At 36.6% G+C, this 22,479-nt stretch overlaps 1 protein-coding gene across 5 annotated transcripts in view; it reads left to right on the top strand.

Moving 5' to 3' along the window:
- LRCH3 (leucine rich repeats and calponin homology domain containing 3) overlaps positions 1-22,479 on the top strand; it is a 160,344-nt gene that overhangs the window by 5,060 nt on the left and 132,805 nt on the right. The gene's annotated exons all lie outside the window — the stretch shown is intronic.

The following is a 22,479-nucleotide window of genomic DNA, read 5'->3' as shown; positions in this document are numbered from 1 at the left end:
CTTAGTTTCCCTGACTTCCATTAGGACTCAACTTCTTCCAGTAGCTTTTCCCAGTTCCCTCAGCTACCTTTCTCTCTAAACCTTCCTTCCATCTACTTTATGTGTCTCATGTACCAGTTTATGTACTTGTCTTCCCCACAGGAATGCAATCTTTAGAGAGGGAGCATTGTTTTGTATTTGTGTTCTGAACCCAGCATTAAGTAAAATGTCTGACACATAGTAAGGGCTTAATAAATGTGTACTGACTGGTTAAATGATTATGTCCAGATATGTACATATATATGTATATAAAATCAGGATCTTAGTCCTACTTTATTGTGCTTCTAGAGAGACTGACATCACTGCAAAGGTCTGTGGGTAAATTAGGTATTGCTAATATGAATAAACTGTGGGAAAATACGTTCCTATGGGAAGCAGTGCTGTTTTTGGCTAGACAATGGAACACTTACTCAACTTGTAGTGCTTAGCAGAATATTTCAGTCAGCAACCTGAACATGTTGAATGACCAAACCCAATGGGAAGTGAGATTAATGTACTATTGTTAACCCGGAGGGAGCTCTCTAGAGAAGCACCTAAGCATCTTATTTTGTCCTGTTCTGTCAAACATTTTTGAATGCTTAGATGGTATGCTTCTCAAGTTTGCAAATGACATGAAGCTGGAAGAATTAGCTAATACCTCAGACATCAGGCTCTTGACACCCTAGGGTGATGGGTCAGACTGAAATTTAATAGAGATAAATGCAGTTCTACATTGTAGTTGGGTTTGACATTTCAACTGCACAAATAAAGGATGGGGCAGGTGTGACTCTACAACAGATCCAGAGGATTTTAGTGAACTGCAAACTCAATATAAGTAGATGGTGTAACATGATAGCCAAGAAAAGCATATTGCGTCAATAGAAGCTCATTGTCAAGAATGGAGAGTAATGTGTAAGAAGTGATAATGGGAGGCAGCTAGGTGGCACAGTAGATAGAGCATTGGCCCTGGAGTCAGGAGAACCTGAGTTCCAATCTGGCCTCAGACACATAACACTCACTAGCTGTGTGATTCTGGGCAAGTCAACCCCAAACGCCTCGAAAAAAAAGAAGAAGTAATAATAGAGAGAAGTAACGGTCTTCTTGTACTCTGTCACGGTCAACCCATAACAGAATAATGCATTCAGTCTGCGACGTACATTTTTGAAATGACATTGACAAATTGGACTATATGAAGAGGAGGGTAGGCTTTTCAGCAACCACATGGAGAAAGAAATGGTCTTTTGTATCAGTGTGAGAACTGAAATCATACCATAAAAGGATTGGTTGAAGGAACTGGGGTTATTTAGTTTGGAGAGAGTTTGGGGATATATAGGATACATGATAGTTTTCAAGTATTTGAAGAACTGTCATGTGGAAGACAGATTAGAATTGTTTTTCTTGACCTCAAAGAGCAGTACTAGTTGGGATTTACAGAGAAAGATTTTGGGGTGTTCTCAGGAAGGCCTTTTTGGACAGTACAGAAGTTTAATGGACTGCTTCTGTAGATGAATTCTCCTTTATTGGAGTTTTTTAAGTGGAAGATCATTTGTTGGAGATTGCTGTTGAAATACAGGAATTCTGAGATTTTGGATTCTTAGTATCTAACAGCTCTGTCCCTCCACCTTCCTCCCATCTTTTTTGTTTCTGTTGACAGCATTTCCCTTTTCCAAGTTGCCCCAGTTTAATTGGCAGTTTGATTTATCCATATACTTGCCATCACTTGCTAACTCTTAAGTTCACAGTCACTGCTTTCTACTCCTGCTTCTATCACCCTATTTCGCTGGACTCCCTTCCTCTTAATTCCTTATACTTACAGAATTATATAGATCTAGATGTAAAAGGGACCTTATAGGCCATCTAATCCAATCCCCCCCCCTTTTTTTTTTTTTTTGTACAGAGGAGGAAGGTAAGTTGTAGGGAGGTTAAATGATTTGTTCAAGGTCACTCAGGTGGTTAACTGCCAGAGGTAGGATTTAAACCTAGGTCCTCAATTCCAGAGCCATCCTTCATACTGCTCTTACAGTAATCTTCCTAATGCATGAGACTGATCCCTTCGTTGCCCTGCTCAAACCCCTTTACAGACTTCTTGCTGCCTATAGGATCAAATATAGATTATGTTGTCATTCAAGGTTTTTTTATAGTCTCACTTCAACCTGCCTTTCCAGCCTCTTTTTGTACTGCTCCCCCATTTGTGTATTCTCTTCTGGTCAGACTGGACTATTAACCACTTCCTGATGTCTCCCACTTCTCTTCTTGTCTCTGTGTATTTGTTCAAATTCCCCAATTCTAAAATTAAATTTTTTTGTCTACATTTGTTAAAATTGTTCTCTTTGATATGGCTCAATCAGCAGGTATTTATTAAGCACCTCCTCCTATGTGCTAGGTGTAGGGCATACAAAGACAGAAGTGAAAGAGAAGCTTACAATCTAGTGAAAGAGAACCAACTCAGAAGCTTGTCCTTATCCCTCTAGCTAGAGCTGATTTTTGTAATAACTCATATTTATGTAAGGTTTTAAAATTTACAATGCACTTTCTTCATAATTCTGATTTTTCCTTTTCCTAATACATGTGTCTGACCCTTCTTACATGCTTATCTCGTATCTTATGTTTATAATTATTTGTGTACATGTCTTATCTCCCTACTGAAATATTAGAACTGTAGGTTTTTCCTTTTTTTTATTCTTGTACATAATATATAGGACTTTGTATATAGTGTATATGTAAGAAATATTTGGTAAATTGAACTTGATACCTCAAAATTCATCCTATCTCAGAGAAAGGCTTTCTTTCTGACCCAGGCTAACAAATATTTTAACCTGTATCTTTGATTCCACCTTCTCCTAGCTTCTCCTGATCTTATTCCATCAATTATCCTGTCTCTTCTTTTATCTTTAGTTTCACTCTCTTTTGGTTCCTTTTCTCTCAACTACACATAGGCTTAGGCTTCTATCATCCAAAAAAAAGCTACCCTGATCTTGCTACCTATTTTAGTTACTATCACATACCCATCTTGCATTTACCTGAAAAAGAAGTTTACACCCCAACCCATCTTCATTTTGTTAGGAGTGAAATTCAGCAAAGGTACCCTGAGGCACATATTTTTGGGGCAAATTAACAGTTTATTAGCAGAGAGTGAACCTGGTAATAAAGTGGATCTGTTGACTGCCTCAGTTAGCCAAAAGATCCCAAGCAGAAGGACAGCTCCCTTTTTTCATTTTTGGGGAGTATAAAACAAAGAATAGGACTTCCAAAGGCCAGAAACGAATTATGATTGGCTACAAGAGCTCGATATCACAAATGAAAATCAGTATGATTGGTTACAGAGTTGAGGCATGGAGGACCATGTGATTGGTTGGAAATTGGGAATGAGGAGTTAGCAACAACTCCTTCCTTCCCTCCTATGACTAAGAAATGTTCATTTTTTGAGTCTACCTGCAAGGTCAGAGATAATGGACCAGACTTACTGGGACAGAAAACCAGAAATCCTTGAAGAACAGCTTGATGGCATAGAGATACTGGATCGGACTCACTATTGTCCCCTTGAATCCCTTAAGGATAGCAAATTTCCTTGAGGCAAGAATAGAAGAGTCTTTAGCAGGAGAATTGGATGTCTAAACTTAACTTTTTTCTCAGCTGTGTTCAGAGATGAAGAACCATAGGCAGTAACTAGACAAAATCAATTCATTGTAAATAGGATCAATAAAAAAAGACACAGAATCAATTTCATTTTCTCAATTTCCTATTCTTATCCTTTACTGAAATTCTTCCTGATTTGTCAGTCCCTATTGTCAAAGTTTGTAGCTTTTGGCATTGACTTACCTTCACCTTTAGAGTGTCCCCTCTTTTACTTCTGTGAAAATATCCTCTCTTAGCTTCCCTGACTGCTTTTTCTTTTTTATTAACTTTTCTTTCTCCTTCCCCTTGTTGTAGGCATGACCGAACAATCTCTTTCCCTTTGATAATGTTTTTCATTCCCATGGCTTCAGCTATCATCTCTTTGCCAATGACTTCAACGCTATACAGCTCCAGCATTTTCCCCAAGCTTCATATTTGAATTTCTAAACACTTTCTTCTAATAAAGCATCAAGCTCATCATATCCCAAATGTAACTCTTGTCTACCTACCCTTACTTGAAAGTTTCCTGTTTCTGTTCAGAACACCACCACTGTTTCAGTCTCCCAGATTCACAACCTTGGAGTCATCTTTGACTCTTCGTTCTCTCTCACCCCCAATTTGCAGTCACTTGATGAATCTTGTTGATTTGACTCCTACAACATACCTCATTTCTCACATCCTCTTCCTTACATGACCCCCACCCTAGTTGTCCTCTCCTCCCTTCATTACCTTTAACCAGGTCTACAGCAGCATTCTAATTTTACTCCTTACTTAGAGTCTCTCTCTTCTCTAATATATCCTTTTCAGAGCTTCAAAAGTCTTCTCAATCACAAATCTGACCATGTGAATTTCAATGCTCAGGAACCATAAGGAATCATTATCATTACACCTAAGGTAATGTAAACTCCCCAGCTTGGTATTTAGTGCTCTTCACAAACTGAATCCATCGTGCTTTTCCTGGCTTTTTCTATAGTATTGCCTTTCATAAACTGCACATTCTTATCCAAACTGACCTACTTGCTTTTCCCTGAACTCAGCATCTCTGCCACTGACTAGCCATGTGACAAACAAGTCACTTAACCTGGGATCCCTTTGGTGAAGTCTCTTCTCAGTGCTTTTAAATGCATAAAAGTGAAATACATGAGATTTAAAGAAAGCCAATTATATTGAAATATAGTTACCAAAGAATTTGTTTTAAGATGATGGAGGACCAGGTTAACAACCCCTGGTTTAGAAGATCTTCCCTGCCTAGGTTGTAAGAATCATATGGAAGAAAGGAGCAAAGTAATTTGCTATAAACTCAAGCCTTTATAAATGAACACTGGTAAATTTAAAATGACATTTATAGTAGCTTACATTTATTTAAGTGCCTTATCCCATTTGATCTTGATATTGCTTTATGAAATAAGTATTAGCACAAGTATTAGTCTTCTTCCTCTAAGTAGAACTGGGATGGGAACCTACTCACATCTTTCCAGTTCCCAAATCTAGCCCTTTTTTCATTACACCCTAACAGTGCCTAGCAAATTGCATAAGTGTACACAAAAGTTGGTTTGTGCAAACTAGTATTAGAAATTGAGGCTTTGATACTTAGTAATAATAACTCATATTTAAATAGCTACAGACTACTTTCCTCATAACAGATCTGAGATATAAGTATTATCATCCTGTTTTATAGATGAGGAAACTGAGGTACAGAGAGGATTGTCCATGGTCATACAGGTAGTAAGTACCTGAGTTAGTATTTGAAACCAGGTCTTAATGATTCTAAGTCCAGCACTTTTTCCAGTATGTCAGTTTAGCCCATAGAGCACCTGGTTTCCAATCGTGATTCCAACAAGAACCATAACATGGTAACAAAAATAACTTTTATTGAAGGGGATAAGCTCACATTTCCAGCAGAAAGGGGAGAGGCTTCCATGATTCTAATAAGGGTGGTCCCTTTTATTCACCTCCCTCAAGGTATGCAACCTAAAGAATCATAAGGTCTCCAGACAATTATTGCAGATCAGAGGGTCCTGCTGGCCTGCCAGTTAGTTTGAGCTAGGATCCTGAGCAAGTGTTACATATATTTCTGCTGACTGGATTAAAATATTGGTCGCTATTTCAGCCGAGACTCAGAGTAACCTTTTGCTCACCCTGTCTTTCAGATGAAATCTGTAGGGGTTTTAATGGTTTTACCTTTTCTGGAAAGGTCTGGAGGGGTGAAGGGGAGAATCAAACTAAGATGGCTGACTGGTAGAAAGTAGCATGGTGAACTCCTGTCCACAAACTCCTCTGAACAGATCAAGAAAACACACCAGACCGAAGCCTGGCGGGGGGGAGTCCTGAAAAAGTTACAATAAATCCTTTTTCCAGCCCAGGTCAGCAAATGGAAAAGGAGAGATCTGTAGACACTGGGGAGGCCAGGAAGCATGCCTGCCAGACCTGTACTGGGGCACTGAGATGGGGACAGGTACACATTGGTAGCTTTATCTCCCACTACCCAGTTCTAGGGCCAAGTGAAATGGAGGCATTCCCTGATAGGAAGGCACTGGGCAGTGTACTGAGAAAGGAGAAGTTCAGAAGGCAGTTTGACTCAGACCCTAGACCCAAAGCAGGGTTTCACTGCCAGCATCTAATCCAGTCTGTAGAGGAATAACCAAGGCTAGAATCCCAGACCAAAGGGGAGCCTACAGTCCTGCCACTCTGAACCAGCAGACACATATGGTTGGAGTCCGGCCACAGTCTGCTCTTGAAAAGACCCAAACCAAGGTCAAGAACTTTCAGGGCTTAGACTAGGGGCGGACTAGCAAATAGACTTTGCCCTGGAATCTTGGAATAAGATAACACTCAATATCCCAAGAAAATAACAACAGGACCAACCCAGACCTTTCCTTTAGTAAGCTAGAAGAATGGGCAAACAAAAAAATGAACCCCATCATTATAAGCTATTAGGGTGCCAGGGATACTCAGGACACAAATATAGAAGAAGAGAAAGATCCAAAACATCTACAAGCAATGCCTGAGAAAAAAGCTTGGGCACAAACTCAGCTAGAATTCCTGGAAGAAGTGTAGCATTTAGAGGCAGCTAGATGGTGAGAGGATAGAGCACCGGCCCTGAAGTCAGGAGGACCTGAGTTCAAATCCGGCCTCAGAGCAAACACTTGACACTTACTAGCTGTGTGACCCTGGGCAAGTCATTTAACCCCAATTGCCTTAAAAAAGAAAAAGTTTAAAAAAAAAAGTTAAACATTTAAAAAGTATTTTTATAAATTAAATGTGAGTATTTGAGATAAAAATTAGAAAAGAAATGAGAACTACGAAAGAATGAATTAGAAAGGAAATGAACAGCTTGACACCAGGTACAAAACCTTGCCCAGGTAACAAGCTCTCTGAATATTAGAATGGACAAAATAAAAGCCAAAGACTCCATGAGGCAACAAGAAATATTAAAACAAAGTCAAAAGGCTGAAAGAAATGAAAGAAAGTTTAAGGTATCTGGATACTATAACGAAAAAAAAAAGCCTAGACATCATATTTCAAGAAATCATAAAAGGAAATTACCCAAATCTCTTAGAACTAGAGGGCAAAGTGGAAATAGAAAGAATCCACCAGTCACTTCCTGAAAGAAGCCCCAAAATGAAAATTTCCAGGAACATCATAGCCAAAATCCTGAATGTCCTTGTTAAATGTGTGTGTGTGTGAAATAATAAAGTAAAGATAAAAAATAAAAATAAAATTAGATATTTTATAAGAAGTCAGAAAGAAAGCATTCAACTTCCAAGGAGTCACAGTCAAAATCACCCGTAATTTAGTTGCCCCCAATATAAAGGATCAGAGAACTTAGAATATGATATTCCAGAAGACAAAGGATATGGGCTTACAGCCAAGAGTGACTTAGGCCGCAAAACTGAGCATAATGCTGCAGAGAAGTAAATTGATCTTTAATGAAATAGAGGACTTCCAAGCATTCCTATGAAAAAGCCAGAGCTTTGGAGAAACTTTGAAGCTCAAACATAGGAATGAAGAACAGCATAAAAAAGGAAGCATAATGAACAATGATAAATAAGGATAAACTACTTACATTCGAATATGGGGAGATGATACATGTGTCCCCTCTGAATTCTGCCAGCTGGTGGTACAGTGATTAGAGTGCCAGGCCTGGAGTCAGGAAGATCTGAGTTCAAATCAGGCTTCAGACACTTACTAGCTGTGTGACCCTGGGCAAGTCCCTTCACCTCTGCCTCGGTTTCCTTATCTGCAAAATGGGGATAGTAATGACACCTATCTTGCAAAGTTGTTGAGAGGATCAAATGAGATAATAATTGTAAATTGCCTAGCACTTAGAAGATTCTTGATAAATGTTTATTCTCTTCCCTTCCTTTTGGGAAAATTATCTCACATAATCAGGGTGCACAAGTAGACATCTATACAAATGAGGAGGTATTGAGGAGGAGCAACTGAACCTCACTCTTATCTGAACTGATAAAAAGAAGGAAGAATACACATACAATTTGACTATTGTTGTTCAGTTGTTTCAGTCATGTCTGACTTCTTGTAACTCCGTTTGGTGTTTTCTTGGCAAAGATAATGAAGTGGTTTTCCATTTCTTTCTCTAGCTCATTTTATAGATGAGGAAACTGAGATAAACAGAGTTGAATGACACAGTTGGGTACAGAAATGCATTTCACTCAATAGAGAAATAAGAGGGAAAGAGAAAAAGGAAGGGCAAATTAGAAGATAGATTTAGGGAGGGATTAATTCTAAGCAAAACAAACTAAGGAAGTATAAAAATATTTATAACTTTTTGAGATGAGAAGGAATGAGAATCTAAGGGGATGCCTGTACATTGGTGAATGGATGAATAAGTTACTGTGTATAAATGCGATAGATTATTGTGTTGAACTCTTTATCAGCATAATGACAAACCCGGATTCTAGAGGACTAATGAAGAAACATGCTGTCCACCTCCTGATAAAAAAGTGAAGGACTCACGATGTAGAATAAGACAAATTTTGTTTTGGACATGGCCAATATGGAAATTTGTTATGATTGACTGTATGTGTTTGTAATGGGGTGTGTGTGTGTCTGTGTGTGTCTGTGTGTCTGTGTGTCTGTGTGTTTTCTCATGTGGGTAGAGGGGTGTAGGGAGGATGAGAAGGCAGGTCTTGGCTGATTAAAACAAATAAAATATTTTTTAAAAAAAGGTGCTGTGGGGTAGACATTTGCACCTCAGCGGCCTTTTTTGGCGAGGTAGAAATGCAGTGGAGCTTCAAGTATTGCTGTTGATTTTGCATCTTGGCCTCCGATTGTGGCTCTGTAGAGTGTCACTTCAGGTATGGCCAACATCTGTCTATCATAGCAGCCACCTATGGCTTAGAAGAATAACCTGAGAGGGAAATAAATAGGAAGGCCTTCTCAAATTATTACAGCATCATTTCCCTGTCTCAGCTCCTGGGGATTCAGAACAAAGCCCTATGAATACAGGAAAGCAGCTGTACTCTGTGACGGGACTGCTAAGAAGACTCCTGCAAAGATCCCGTTAGTTCTCTCCCAACTATAATATTTCCTGTGGTTCTAGTGGTCTGGGTAGGACCCCCTAGGGGCCCCTACACCCCTTAACCATCTTTATCATCCCACTGCCCAGCTCTCCCCACAGCATTGCCTTGCCTTCTGCCTCTCTATATATTTGTTTGTCTTTTCAAACTTAGTATCTTTGAACAACTCTGTCCCTAGCCTCTGCCTCGGAGGCATGTTCATTCACATGAGAAAGTCTGGTAAATAGGATCCACCCCAGAACCCTTTTTGCTTTCTACTTGGTTTGATTTCTATTGTCTAGCTCCAATTGATGTAGTTTAGGCAACGTGAGTGGATTGTTAGGGAGGGGGCTAATACCACCTGTAACTATGTATAGTTTCCTTCTCCTTATGGCAGAGCACAGCAAGCAGGACTCAGTGCCATATCTTTATCTGCGTACTGTGACCTTTGTCTTCCAGTTCCAACCTAGGTTGCCTGGAATAAGCATTCAGGTGAGAGATAACAATAAGCAGGATCCATCCCAGATCTTCCATCTTGGTTTCCAGCCCCAATTCCTGCAGTTTGGGCTATACAATAGGAGCCATTTAAACCACAAGGATCTGCATCAGTCACCCAGCGATGCAAAAGGTCTTTACCCACAGATAGCCACTATTGTTAAATGACTTTTGATATCACCTCCCTTATAGAATCCCCTTTTGTTCCTTGCCTCTTTTTGCTAACAAATCTGGTTGATCCCTGGGAGCTTCAAAATCCTACTGACTATGCCAGGTGTAGTCTTTGGAGCATTTGGGTTAAAATCATGAAACCATCAGGATAACATATCAATAAGAGCTTTTATTGAAGGCAATAAGCTTATGTTTCCAGCAGCAGGATGAAACCCCAATAAAGACCTTGCAAAGTGACCCCCTTTGGAGGAACCTTCCAGCATCATTTAATGGAGGCTTCCAAGAGTCTGATTAGGATAGGCCATTTTGGTCAGACCACCCCAAGGTATGAAACCTAGATTGTCAAATAGATAGCTCACCTGGAAGCTATTACAGAGCGGGGGGGTTTGGCTGTTCATCTAGGTTCAAGCTGTGGTCACTGTCTGGCTGATCAGGTGTTTCACATAGTTTTGCTTGCTGGGATTAGATCATTATAACAGCTGATACACAGAGAGAGACACTTCGTCCACCCTATTTTTAAATGAAGTGTTTCACAAATTCTCTATCCAAGTCGGACTGTTTCTTACTTAAATTTACTGGTTGTTTCCAATTTATAAAACACTTGTTACGGTGAGGGGAGCTTTTAAATCTGACATAAAAAAAGTTTACCTTTGTAAAATTTTTAAAAAGTTAGCTGCCAAAATTAATTTTAGCCAAACTTAGGTATTTTAGAATGTGGCATAGAAAGCAAGTTTTGCAAAGGTAGGTAACATGCTTTTGTATCCAAATTCCTTATACAATGCCATGAAAATGATAGCTCCTTCACCAGCTGTTTGATAATAAAAATCTTTCCAGTATCTTATCCAGTGGGGGATTGTGTAGTCACACGTACAAAGACTGATTCTATCTTGCTAGTCTGCTAAACAAACTTATGATAGATAGATACATAGATACATAGATAGATAGATAGATAGATAGATAGATAGAAAGAAAGAAAAAGAAATCATGTATTAAGTGTTCACTGTCTACTAGTACCTGTGTTAAGTACCTTATCTCTTTTGATCATCACAGCAACCCTATGAGGTAGGTGGTATTGTTACCCCATTTTACAGTTGAGAATACTCAGGCAGACCAAGATTAAATTACTTAACCAGAGTCACACAACTAGTACTTGTTTGAAGCTTTGAACTTAGGTGTTTCTGACTCGAGGCCCAGTGCTCTGTCCACCCTGCCATCTAGCTGTCCTAGATCTGTTTTCCTGGATTTTGTGTATCTCTTTTCCAGACTTACTATGTGTTTCTTCATTTTCTCTTTGTTACTTATCTTAGTGACTTATTTTTACCAGATTATGAAAGGCTTAGCAAACAGAAGTAGAAACTCAAATTAGTCAATTAAGTTCTTATAAAAGAATTCTTCTACCTATCACCCATTCACATGCATGATCAAGAATTCACTCTTTTTTTACTTTGACTTAACAGAGAAGTTTGGCTAGGATTGATGAAAATCCTATATTTTGGTTATTTTCTAATTTTCCTTTTTATCAGTTAGCTAATGAGTAGTTATTGAGGAGGTGTTTAGGATAACTTTCAGCATTGTGGAAGATGCCATGAGAGATATAGAAAAAACTCTGCACAAGATTTGGTGTGGATCCTAGGATAATCTTAAAATTACATGAGATAATAGGGGAAAAATATAATACTATAACAGTACATGATGAAATTTTATTATTTAATTATGTGGTTGAGACATGCAAGTAGTTTAAGAATACAGAGGTCTGATTACACTAGAGTATTTGTATTTAGAAAAGGCTTTAGAGAGAAAGTAGTTCTGCTGGACTTTGAAGGCTGAATCTGCCTCTTGGACATCTCAAACTCTGTGTCCTGTTAGACATCTTTAATTCATCACGTCCAAAACTGAATTCATTGTATTTCTCTCCAAACACTCCCCTCTTCCTCACTTCTCTTTTGCTGTCAGGTATACTATCATCTTCCCAGTCACCCGGGCTTGAAACTTAACCTTCAACTCACCACTCTAATAATCTTCCAAATCCAATAATTTGCCAAGTCTTCTGGTTTCTACCTTCACAGCATGTGTGTGCTCCCTTCTCATCATTTAGGAAGCTATTGCTTCCTTGAAAAACTTCTCCCTTGGCTTCTGTGGTTCTACATTCTTCTACAACTTTTGTCTCTGATAAATCCTTCTCTTATTTCCTTTATTCATTCCCCTTCCTCATTCTGTCCCATTAGTATTCCTAAAGACATAATAATTCTTAGCCTGTTCTATTTCTACATTTCCTTGAAGAGTTCACCTATTTTCATAGGTTCAATTATTATTTCATGTGAATGATTTGTAAATTTAAATCTCTAGTCCTGCCCTTTCTGCTGATACTCTCTCTATTTACTGTATATTTTTATTTATATGTCTCATTTTCACCTCGAATTCAACATCTGCCAAACCAGACTCAATATTTTCACCTAAAAATCAGCTACTCCCTCCAGACTTCCATATACCTGTGGGTAGTGCTATCAGCACAGTTGAAAGAGGATAGTTTGTCATTTCATTTACATCTTCTCATAGGCCTAGAATTAGAGAATCTAAGAGGGAGCATGATATAGAACACCAGACTTAGAAGTCAGGAGACCTGGGTTCTAGACCTGACTCAGCCAACAGATCATGCAACCGTAGGCAGGTAACTTTCTCTTGGTCTTAGTTTCCTCATCTAAAAAATGAAGAGGCTTTAAATAGTCATTTAATAGTTTTATGTTTATTCACATTCTAAACTGAAGTAGTAAATTATCAATTTCTTCTTAATTTTATTCTTTGTGGTACCTATAATTTCGTTAGTATAGTGTACTTTCATAAGGAGCTTCTTCTACTAGTGAAGATTGGGACTTTGAGAAGTTAAGAGACTTGGCCACTACAAATCTATAATTTTGTGACCATAATTTTACTTTTACTACATTTTATAGTGTTGGCTATTTGAATTATAATTGTGTTATTGTTAAGTGGTGCTTTCTTTTTTAAAATTTAATCTACTGTTAATACATGGTCAGTTGTCAGTATGTTGAATTTCCTTTAGATTCAGTGTAGGAATAATAACTGGAGAAAAATCCACAATCACTACTATTGCCGTGTCTAGTACATGGTAGATGCTTAATGAGTGTTAATTGAGTATTAAGTATTTTGGCCACAATTTTATTCCATAGGATTCCCATACATCAGTGTGTGTTGAAATCTAACTTTTTGTTTTTTTGTTGGACTGTCATAGTTGTTCATTAAACATAAGTGAGACTTTAGAAAAACATGTTTAAAAATCATTCCTGGCTCCTTATTGCCTATAGGCAATGCAAACTTCTTGGCTTTGCATTTATAGCCTTTTACAATCTGTCTCTAGCCTGGTCTTCCAAGGTTATTTCACATTTCTTTTATGCACGCTACATTCTAGTCAAAATGTTATTCTCCATTTCCCACTTCTTTGTCTTCCATGACTGGAATGTACTCCCTCCTCCTCTCTGCCTCTTAGAATTCTTAGCTTCCTTTGAGGCTGAAGTCACAGGCCATCTCCTAAAGGAAACTTTTCATGATTGCCCTTTAATTATTAATGTTCTCATCCTGCTCAAGTTTTCTGGCATTTACTTAACTTGCTTAAATGTATTCCATTTACATCCCCCTGTAAAATGGGACTATTTTTCATTTTGTCTTTGTTTCTCTAGTACAAGGAAGTGTGTCTTGCATATATGCTCATTGAATAAATGAAATAGTCAACGAGCCGGTGTACTAAAAATATATAATATAAACACATAATATATTTTTATATATAATATAAAATGTATAAAAGCACTTTCTATGAGCCTTCAAGGACTTTACATTCTCATGGAGGAAGACATCACATAAAAGGAAGCTGAAAAGCCGCTGGAGGGAATAACCACCCAGCACGGGGACATGGTAAAGAAAGTCTGAACTGCGCCCTGGAGAGGATGAACTTGGCTGTCCTGGATGCTCTCCTTAAAAGGAGGTTCTAGGAGGATCCATCTAATCTGAGGAAGACGCTGCAGACGCAGAGAGTATTTTCAGTGTGTGAATTCCAGGGCTGGAGTGAGGCTTTAGGGTGAAGAGCTAGGGGAAATCTGGATAGCAGCCTGGAAAGGAATGAGGGTTACATACATCGTTGGATCTCTTTGCGTGTATATCCAAGGTTATGATGTGTCTTAACAGCAGTGTGTATGGATAGGGGACTGGATCTGTAATCTCATTGTCAGAGGGAACCTTCCCTGATGAGGAAAACTACCTCTATTCATGCAAGTCTCTAAAACTTACAGGCCTGGAGAGTTGTTTAGAGCACCACGAAGTTAGGTCACTTGCCCAGTTCATGTAACTAGTATGTTAGAGCAGGACTTCAACCCAGGTCTTCCTGGTTCCAAGGCCAATTTTATGATAAGAATGGTGGACTGAGAGTCAAAGATACGGTGTAGAGCAGAGGTGTCAAATACAGGGCAGGCTGACAACCCTTCTGAATACTGTTGAAATTAGATTAAAATGAAATTGGAAAATATTTAACAAAATAAATAAAAAATATGGTAGCATATAGGTGATATTAATATGTGGGTTTCCAGGTCAGTATGCTGCAGGCAGGAATCCTTGTGTATAGTTTATTGACCCCATTTCCGTTTAAGTTTGACAGCACTGGTGTAGAGACCCGGCCCCCTCCAAGGTAAGGTGAAAGCTCACCTATCAGATGTGGGGTACTCATGGATGGAGTCCTAGGTTCCAGTGAGAGGGAGAGGAGGAGGAGGATAATCTAAGAACAGAAAGTCTAGTATGAATTTGGAGTAGAGGATCTGGATTTAAATTGCAGGTCTGCTACCTTTTACCTGTATGAACTTGGGTAAATAATCCTCCTTAAATCTTAGCCATTTTTTCTGTAAAATGAGGGAATTGAGTTGTATTAGTCATATGACCTTTGAATTCCTTTCCAGATCTAAATGTATGATTTCATCCAACCCCTTATTTGGGTAGATAAAGAAACTTAAGGAAAACTTAAGAGAAAGGTGAAATTACTTGCTTAAAGTAAAACGAATCTATTAATAACAAGTGATTAATTTTTCAAAATGTAATTTTTTTCTGCAAAAAAAAGCCTAAAAATTACTTTAGGACAAAGGAGATTAAAGGAAATGGTTTTATAAAAGGAAAAATATGTATATATTGTAATTGCATTGCAAATCAGAGACTCATTTTCTCACTATTAGAGGCTAACAACTTTCCTTCTCTTTAAAATAGACTGGATTTTTACTTTGCATTCATTCAAATGTCTTTATTTCTAAATTCGATCTTTGTCCTCTTTATAGTAACCACATTCACATATAAGACTTCACCATTTTATTTCCTGTTTTTGTCATTGAATGTTCTTCATGATTTATTGAGAGCTCTAATAGTCGGTTGTGCTAGTTGAGGTGTTCTGAGAAGATGTCTTATGTATTTAGCTCTAAAATACCTAATTACAAGCTTGAACACTTTAATTTTTAGTCATGACAGATAATTGGATGAAATCACAAGTTTGCTTTTATTTCCAAGGGTGTTACTTATTTTGCGTTAAAACTCCATCATATGTAATAAAATTATTCAGTTTTTAGAATCTAACTTGTTTTTGCCATTGGAACAACTCTTTGATTTTTTTTTTTTCATAAAGCACCTATTTTCTGCTTTGTGATTTTATACTATAATCTTGCCAGGCTTCTAAATTGACTTGCTTCCCAATTATAACATTTTAAATATTGGTACTACCATTCTTCTAGTCTGCTAGGGTAAAGATTTTGGAATCATCTTTGGCTGTTCAATCCTATTTATTATTTATGAGTAATAGCACTAAATTTTTATTTTCTTCCTTTGAAGTATCTTTCAGATTTGTCCTTCCCTTTGTATTACTCTTCTCCTTAAGCGCCCATTCTGTCCCCTTTAATTCTCAGCAGATGTCCTCACCTGTTATTTTCTGACCTGAGATGCTTCTTTTTCCCTTCTCCCTACCTTAAAACCTGTATCTTCTCTAAGCCTCTCTGTTTTAGCTTTTGTCTCTTCTATGTCAAAGCTAACATTTGCTCTTGATTCTTTCCCTTCCCATGTCCTCCAGTCCCTCTTGCATCCTTATTCTCAAGTTCCCACATCTAAATGATTGATAGAAGATCTCCTTGTGGTATAGTGGAAAGAGCACTGGATTTGAAGTCAGGAAACCTGGGTTGAATTCTTATCTAAGATTCTAGCTCTACATTGGCAAATCACGTACCTTGTGAGAACATTAGTTTTATCTGTAAAATGGGGAGAATAATAGTCATGCTACCTGGCTATCTGACTGGTTGTATTATAAATCCTTTACAAACTTTATTGTCTTATAAATGACATTTTTATTCTTATTCTTATTTTACCATTTTTTTCCAATGGGATTCAACTGGCATCTTGCTAATACTATTTTATATTTGTTGTTGTATGGCCTGTTGTACATGTGTATAAAATCACTGCTTTATGTAGTTAAATAAAAATATTAACATGTAGGTTTATCCTCTCTTGACTCACTGAAAGCATCCTTGGTACAACTACAGGAGCAGGAGCAAATGAACATGATTCTCTTCCCCATGATTTTGTTCTTCTTGATCATGTTTATCTACTTTGAAAGCTTTTAATTCCATTTAATTTGGAGATTGTGATTATTATGATTCTAAATACCTAACTTGTAAGATTTAGAATGAATCTAAATTTCACTTTTTGTTTTCTCCTTTATTTTTTATTTATTTTATTCTGAACTTAAGAAATAAAATAAGCATTTTTAAATAAAATACATTTCATAAATTTCACTTTTTAAAATCTTGCCATTTTCACAGAAATACGCAATCTTGGAAGTGATGGGCCAAATCAAGTAAGATAAAATTTAATAAGGATAAATGGCAAACTCTATACCTGGGTTTAAAATAAACTGCACAGGTACAGATTTATGGGAGATATGGCTAGGCAGCAGTTAGTATGAAAAGGACCCCAAGGTTTTAAGGGCCTGCAAGCTGAGTATGAATAAACACTGTGATGTGGCAGCTCAAAAAAAAACCAAAAAACCAAACCAACCAAGTAGTTTTGGACCCCACTAATAGAAGTTTTGTGTCTAAAATAAGGGAGGTTTAAGTACTGCTATACCACTTCTGGAGTATTGTGTTATTCATTGAAAAGGGGATAGGGAGGAAAATTTTGAAGGAGCTAGAAGCCATGCCCATGGGAAGATCAGTGGAAGGAAATAGGGATATTTTTTTCTGGAAAAGGGAAAATATAGGGAGACATAATAGTTTTCTTCAAATACTTAAGGAAGAGGAATGTTATGTGAAAGAGAAATTAGACTTGTTTCAATTGATATCATAGGACAGAACTAGGACTATACTATAGTGGATGTATTCTGCAGGGAGGCAGATTTCAACTCTATATAAGGAAAATTAGAGTTGAAAATAGAATCAACTGCCTCAAGATTTAAGAAGTTTCCTGTCTCTGGAAGTCTTCAAGTAAAGGCTGTTTAACCACTTGGAGCTTTTACAGAGTTGATTCCTGCTGCAAATATGACTTAAATTAGATTCTCCAATTTTGTGATTCTGCTTCTGTGATTTGCACATGGTCATTTAATTCAGTCTACTGCTAATGCACTCTGCGACCACTTCCATATGCACGAGTTATAATGAGCCGATGATAGATAATGGTAAAAACTTTCCCTATTTAGAGATGTTTAGAAATAATTTGGTAGGAAGGAAAACTGAATAGCAGTAGTTAATTTTTTAAGCCTTTTATGTTATATTCTTTAAAAAATTAGCTCAGTATTTTTCCTTTTTTATTTTTTTAGGAAAAATTTTACAAAAAGAGAAAAACAAATGTATTTTTAAAAATTATTTTTCTTTTTTTCCCCCAGGCTTTTACATCTCAAAGTCTTACAATAGATTCATGCCAATAAATTGCCATAGCAGATGGATTGTGTTCCTACTATAATTTAGGGATTTGGCATAGCATATGAGTATTAATTTTTTTCTATCAATGTACAAACTGAGATTATATAATATTATTGCTTTGAAGAAATAAATAAATGATTAGTATACAAATTAATTGCTGCTTATCCCAGAGTCTTTTAATTGCACTGAACTAACTGAGCTAATGGTTAATTCTATACCTGTTTTCCAGCATTTCTTAGTAATAACATACATTTCGAAGGAAAAGAGAGTACATTTTGTGCCATCCACTAACATTACTTTTGTTCACTGCTGAAGAATTCCTTTTGGTTAGTTATAATTAAACTGGTTTGGTTCTAGACAACTTCTTGTTTAAAATACTTTAAACTGCTCTTCATTTTAGGTTTCATTGTGAATTGATACATACGTAGTACTACATTTGTAAGTTATATCTTGCTCTTTAGTGATCTTGAGTTAACATTTTTTTCACCTAACAGAGAAGGTAAAGGTGAATATCTGATGAGTATCTGATGACTGCTGTTAAAGTTAGTATGTTTTAAATATTACTCTTAATCATTTTCTGAAATCATTTTGTAATTCCTGATTCAGTTCCCTGTTGCATTAATAATTCAGAGTTTTGTTTTGAATATTTTTAACCTTATATCATGATTTATGTAGTTTTTGCTTTACAGCTTTTAAAGGAACTAAGTTTTACCTTGTTACCATTAATCAAAATGAGAACTACCAGAAAGAATTCAGAGTTCATTACAAATTTTGAGTTGTAGTGACAGAAGTCTTTTCATAAGGTAGCATTTGGGCCATAGTCTAGCAGTCAGCTCTCATTTAACATTGATCCAAGTTTTTACTTTGAACAAAAGTCAGCTCAATCTCTCTTAATAATATCTCCTATTTGAATCATGGGATTTTAGATATTGAATTGGACAGAACTTTAAAGGCCAGGCCATCTGATCCAACCCTATCATTTTCTAGATGAGGAAATGGATGCCCATAGAGGTTAAATGACTTGCCAAATGTCATACAGGTTGTAAGGAGAGAGTTGGGACACAGATCCAAATCCCCGAGTTCTAAACCCCAAATTCTTTCCACTGTACTCTGTTGCCATGGAATGTATTACTTTTCCTCCAAAAATCTCTTAGCATTTTTCAAGGGGTAGGGGTGAAGAGGGGTCTCAGGGTAAGTAATTGAACTGAAATCTAAGGTACATGAAACATATGTGATTTACACCAGTTTCAGCATGGCTTGCTGGTATGCCTGGCCTAGAGTACAATCTCCTGATTGCTAGTACAGGATTCTCTCCATTAGCTAAATTACTTTTAAAGTTCTGAATCAGATTACAGTTATGAATTTAATTCTCCATTTCTATAATCTTTCTCATAAATGTAGGGTAGTTTTGGAGATGCATACCAAAAATTTACCAGCCCACATTCATTTTTTAGCATCCCACTCTTCTAAGGATATGAAGAGAATAAGAAACTAAATTTTTTAAAAACCATACTTTCAAAGTAAGTAATGTTATAATTATATGAATAGTTGCTTTTCAGGAAGCCATATACTTTTTAAATGGAGACAAGGACTTCACTGTGACAACATGAATGCCAACAGTTATTTGTGCCCCTTCCTTTCTCTTCCCCTCAGTATTTTGGCATTGTCAGAGCATCAAGACTATTTGAATGACTGAGCATGAAGGGACTGAAAAGGATCAATGAAATAGATTGAGTTTGTCTTTAAGCCTCAGAAAAATCACATCAAGAAGAGACAATATTTATAGACATTTGGGGTGGGGAAGCGGTGAAAGAAAATCATATGCCCTAATTCAAATCTAAGTCATAACACCCCTCTAGAGGAGTTTGGAGCAGCTTCTGTGAAGGATACTTTTTGCTTATGAAGGAATTTTAGATTATTTTCTTATAGCCCTGGCAAAAATGAGCCATTTTTTGTTTTGTGAAGAGGAAAAAGAATAACCTTGATTTATATCCAAATTCTGTCCCTTGGTAGCCACAAGTAACCGTGACAAATCATTTAACTTCTCTGAATCTTATTTTCTTCATTTGTAAAGTAGAAAAATAATACTTAGACTACTTCCTTCATAGGGTTTTGAAAATCAAAAAACATGTGTAAAGTGCTTTGCAAACCTTAAGATTATAAGTAGAAGCTATTAATTTTTTTTCCTAATGACATAATCTTCGAGGTGAGGGCAAAGCTTACAATCATGAATGTGGAGGTTGTTAAGTCTAGAATGTTTGTTTACAAGGTTCCCTTAAAGCGAATGCATCATAATCTATTGAACTAGCATCATTTACTTTCATTTTAGTTGTCTTTGGATTTCTTCAGTATTTGCATTTGATGAACCATTCCTGCTGACTCTGTTGCTTTCTACATCCCTGGAATCACAACTCCTAGGTTGTTGTGGATCACAAATCATCCCAATAGCACATTTTAAAACAGCCTTTTTATTTCTGTATTAACTTGGTTATTCAAATTTTCAGCTTTTCAGTTCAATTCAGTAAATATTTTGTTGTTCAGTCATTTTTCATTTGTATTTGACTCTTCATGACCTCATTTGGGGTTTTATTGGCAAAGAAATTTAAGTAGTTTGCCATTTCCTTCTCCAGATCATTTAAGTGCCTCCTATACGCAAGGCACTGGGGAAATAATGGCCCAGAATCCATCTTTAAGTTTATGCTCTACTGAGAGATGAAACGTGTGAACAGATATAAGATAATTTGATAGGTTATAGAGCACTACTAATTTTAAATGTGCTACCTGTTGGGAATGAGTATTTTAGAAGTAATTAATCATTTATTTTGAATAATATCTACATGTGATAGAACATATTATCCATAAATACTCTTTTAGTCATAGTTTTGCCATTCCTCTGTTTTGAAGTTTCCTGTACAGGCTTGGCATAATTCTGAGCTTTTTAAAAAGAGTATTCTAGAAATAACTGTCCTTATAGAAAGTACTGTATTGTGGGTAATACATAATGGACTTTAGTTGGTAAAGATGATGTCATTGTGTAGGATGGCCTCAAGGAATCTTTAGAAGAACATAAGACTTTTGACTACTAGCATTTCTTAATAAATACCATACTGTTGATGACATTCACTTGTGTTTGCCCTGGTATGAAACAAGGTCTTTGTGGCTACCAATAGGTCTTGCTGTCATAATCATTTAGAAAAATAGAATTAAAAAACTAATTTTTTTTTCTCAGAGCAATTGATATAAGTTAAGTAGAAGAAATTTATAAGTGTACTCTAGTGTGCACTAAGAGACTAGTTTTTGAAATTTTACATTCTTGTTTCTATAATTTGCATATTTAAGCCTTTCAGATATGACCTATTTAGTTCTGGGATATAGGACCTGTTAGAAATTTCTAAGATAATTTTTAGATAAATGTGGCACAAGCAAAAGAGAAAAAGACATTTCCCCCCTAATTCTAAGTGATTCTCATTTTTTATTTTAATATCACTATTTCCACATATATGCTTCTTTCCATTCCATACCTTATAATAAAAAATAAGAAAGGAAGATGGAAAAAAAAAGCAGTTCAGAAAAATGAACCAGTGCAATAGCTACCTTTAACAATATATGTTGGCAAAATTCCATAAGTTCCATACTCATAAATTCAAGTAGGGAGGTGCATTTTATAAATGTTTTCTTTGCAAACAAACTTGCTTCATTATAATAGTGATATATTTTTTCTTTTTATTGTTCTTTCTAGTTAAATTATAATTATACTGCATTTTTTCAATTTTTTCTTTCTAGTTACATTGTTGCCATTGTGGATATTGTTTTCTTAATTCTGCTTACTCCCCCATGCCTCACTTCACGTGCCTTTCTGTGCTTCTCAGAATACTTCACATTCATTATTTCCTACAGTACAATAGTATTTCATTAACTTCATGTACTACAGTTTGTTTAGCCATTGTGCAGTCAGTGCACATCTACTTAGTTTCGAGTTCTTTGCTACCCCAAACAATGCTGCTATAAATATTTTGGTGTATATGAGACCTTTCTTTCTGTCTTTGACCTCCTTGGGGGATATGCCCGATAGTGGCTTCTCTGAGTTAAAACATGTAAACATTTTAGTAACTTTCTTAGCACACTTCCAAATTACTTGCTAAAATGTTGAATAAATTGATGGTTCGAACATGTTGTTAGTATGCCTGCCTTTACACATAGTATGCCTTCCTCTCCAACATTGGCCATTCCTATTTTTTGTCATCTTTGCCAATTTGCTGTCTGTGAGGTGGTGTCAGAGTTGTTTTGATTTGTATTTCTTTTATTATTAATCACTTAGATCTATTTGAATTTAAGTCATGTTGCTGAAGTTGGGGAATTGTAATGAAATAACAATGAGCAGCTCTGAAGAATGTCTGGGGTATTTATTCATTGTTGTGGGATCTGAGAAGTGGTATTATTTCTTGGTTGGTTTTATTGCTCCTGAGACACTGAAACGCATTCATAAACATTCTTGAAGCTTTAAAGAGCCTCACATGCCATAGGGTGAAGTCAAACTAACCCTATTGTGGGTTTGAAGAACTTAGTGCATGTTTAAACTTGTCATTTTTTTTTTGTTAGCTTGCTTAGCTATATTTTACATATATTGTGGCTCGCAATAGTCTGACTCCTTTAAATTAGGTTGTTGAATCCTTCATTTGGAAGTACCCTTTTTTTGAGGGGGAAAAAGGGGAGGCCTG

Source organism: Vombatus ursinus, unplaced genomic scaffold (assembly GCF_900497805.2).
Source record: "Vombatus ursinus unplaced genomic scaffold, bare-nosed wombat genome assembly UNPS02014959.1, whole genome shotgun sequence".
In the NCBI taxonomy this organism is placed as follows: Eukaryota; Metazoa; Chordata; class Mammalia; order Diprotodontia; family Vombatidae; genus Vombatus; species Vombatus ursinus.
The sequence above is the reverse complement of the archived record's forward strand: the minus strand, read 5'-3'. Positions and strand labels throughout refer to the sequence as shown.